Raw genomic sequence first — 3,202 nt, 5'->3', positions numbered from 1 at the left:
GAGAGAGAGAGAGAGAGAGAGAGAGGCCTTTCTAGGTCTACTCAGAGCCATGTAAGTCTCCATCTGGAACACGGGATGAAGCACAAGGCCATGAGACCTGAGGCATCCCCCAAGTCCAGCTGTCTCTTGTAGGGGTCACCGGGAGATGTGGGGGTTATCACACCTGCCCTAGATTTTCTGTCTGAGACACCTTGGAGACATGGGCTCTCCCAACCCATCTCCCCTTCTGTCAGTAGCAGTCGCTCCCTGTCCTGCTACTCACAGATGAAGGTGTCTTAGGGTGCAGAGGTCCAGCAGCCCCCACCCCTGTCTATCTCTGAAGCCACTGTGCCAGCTTGCCCGTATACTTCCCCTCAAACCAGGCTACTGTGGTCACTTTGGCCCTGACAATGCCAGTCTAAGGCAAGGATCTCTTGCAGTGAGATGCTTAGAGAAGCTAGGTGGCTGGCCTGTTGTTCATTTCACACTGGCGGTTTGTACTATTACTTTGACAAGCCTTCCTTAGCAGTATCAGAATGCTGGGCCTTGGGGTCACCTGCTTCCTCTCAGAACTCCCTGTACCATCTGATGTCCCTGTAGGAGGCCCATGGACCCCCTGACCCCTGCAGGCTTCTCCCTTGGCCAATTACCCATAGAAGGGTACTCATTTGTCATCCCTGCCTCGGGAGGCTCAGATGGAGAACCTTTCGACTAGGCACACCTGCCTCATTTTCTTGCCCTCCCCTAGGTTGGGGAGGTCACAGAGACGTCCATCTCAGGGATGGGGGAGAATGATCAGTCCAGAGCCAAATGACACACCCTAGCAGCTTCTGGGCTTGTGGGGCAGAGCCAGGGCAAGCTAGAATCGGGCCTAGTGATACAAGTAAGGTCCATCTTAGGCACCATGGGACAATGATCTAAAAAAACAAAAAACCATGTGTCAGGGACTCTAATGATATTTTCAGGTGCACTGAGCTGGCTCAAAAACAATTGCACCCAAGAATTAAAGGTGGTGATTAATTAAGGTTTAATGTTGATTAATCAAAGACAGTTTGGGATATAGAGGGAACACATTTTGGAAAATGAGCTAAGGGTAGTCTGCAGGGATAAAGAGGTGTGTGCAAAACCCATAGGGAGTTACGTTCAACCCCTAGTGCTTTTCCAGGCGAGATAAGTATGTGGCCCGACACCCCATAAAATATTTGTCTAGAGGTGCACATTTCCCTGAAGACTGCAGTGTGCCTGGAGGCAGCCCCTGTGGAGTGCAGACCCAGAACACCCTGCAGGCACCCATGGAGGTCACTCCCTCCATCAGTCCAGCAGTTAACTCGGGTTGCTGTTCCAGAGGCTGCCCGGGGAATTTATATCCGAGAGGTTTGCTGCAGAGCTTTTGAACTGAAGTTTTATGAGACCTAGGTTTTTTTTTTCCTCCCTCTGGTCGAAAGAGGAATCACAAGGAACCCGAGACCTTCAGTGCCAGACAGATGGTACCAGTTGGCACTTTGTGACATCACTCCCAATGCAGACCTAGACCCAAGTACTGTGCGTCTGGGATGCCACGCCAGCAGTACCAGCCTGGAACTTTGCCAGCTGGCACCTCAGCTTTGGGGTGGTGCTCTGACTGGGCACACGGAAATCTGGGTACCAGAGACACAGCTCTCGTGCCTCAGGGTCCTTGGACCTTTCGCAGAAAGAATCCGTAGTCAGAGTGCATTTCTACCCATTTTCCGTGCGAACGACTCCACCTAGGGGAGCTCTTCATGGGGCCCCTCCCCCACCCCAGCACTGGCCACTCAGCACTTTCTACCAATCAAAGGGGTTCCATCCTTCCTTTCTCACAGAAGCCTCTGCCCCAGGAAGAGCAAGTCATCCCTTTTGAGTTTCCCTCAGGCACTCCTCTCAGTAAATCCAGGAAAAATAAAAGCTGCACCCTGGGCATGGCTTAGGAGCAAGGCCATGAAAGCTGCCTCTGCATCCCCAGGGTGCAAGCCCTGCTGAAGATCGCAACAGCTCAGACCAGCCTTCTCCAGCTCCATTGCCCAGGGTTAAAGAGCCAGCGAGCCACACGTGCGAGGTAGCGGATGACATGCACCCAGGCAGGACTGTGCCGAAACTCATCAGGAAGTCCGCAGGGTCTCCGCCCCCAGCGCGTGAGAAAGAAACTAGCGGAGAAAGTGCGCCCCAATTGTGTTTTGGGTTCGCCTGGGGCCGAGAGCGTCTCGGGTCAAGGTACCCGACGAGCTGACCCACCCGGGAGTGGGCACCCCTTTTCTTCCTCCACCCCACCTCCTCCCACTGCAGCCGCGGCTGAGGTTCTGCAGTCACTTGAAGGAGAAAGATTTCGCAGTACGGCATTGGCATTCTTAAAGCGGCAGTGTCCAAATTCTCCTTCAAAGCCCCGCTGTCCCCGACATCGGCTTACTTACCCGGGTCCTCTGCAGAGGGTGGGTGGGCAAGGAGACGAGGCCATGGAGGGGAAGCTTGGAGCAGCTCTGTAGGTAGGGATCAGACGTCCAGACTCTGGCAAGGGTAAAGGAGAGAGGAGACTGTACCGAGAGCCTCCGCAGTTAGACCAGGCTGCTGCGACCGACCGCAGCGGAGACTGCAATGGAGTAGTTTTTTTTTTTTTTTAAATCATAACCCCCCCCATCGTGATTTCCTCCACAAACTTAAATTTTCTACAGCTAATTAAAACACAAGATGCACACACGTGAAACCCACACGAGAAAGAACACCCCCTGTTTTTTCACCCCAAAGAATTTAAATAGCATTTTAAATTATTTTTACATTGACTCCCGCGAGCAACTGACTCAGCTTTCGCTATGCTTGCTGCTAGGCTGGCAAGCCGTGCAGGAGAGAGCCTGGATGGATGGAGTTCATTGAAATCAGAGTTTCTGCAAAGTGCAGGGAGAGGGGACTCCGGCTCCTCAGGGGAGATGGCTTTTTTTGAAAACCCGAAAGAGAGGTAACTACCTACAGGAAGCCTACAGGAAGCGTCCCAGCACCCAGCACCAGCACGCCCATGCCCGGAAGTTACCTGCTCAACGGCTGAACCGTCGGGATGGCTGGCAAGTTGCAGACTGCTGCCGGAGAGGCAAGACCCAAAATCAAAGTGCCAGCTGGGTGCAGGGAACAGAGTGTTGCAGGCGGGGCTGGTCTCTCCCCATCCCCCCAGCCCTCCCCAGTTTAATTTAAACCCCTGATACTGCAGGATGCCCACTCC

Source organism: Mastomys coucha, unplaced genomic scaffold (assembly GCF_008632895.1).
Source record: "Mastomys coucha isolate ucsf_1 unplaced genomic scaffold, UCSF_Mcou_1 pScaffold18, whole genome shotgun sequence".
In the NCBI taxonomy this organism is placed as follows: Eukaryota; Metazoa; Chordata; class Mammalia; order Rodentia; family Muridae; genus Mastomys; species Mastomys coucha.
Note: the sequence above shows the minus strand (reverse complement) of the source record.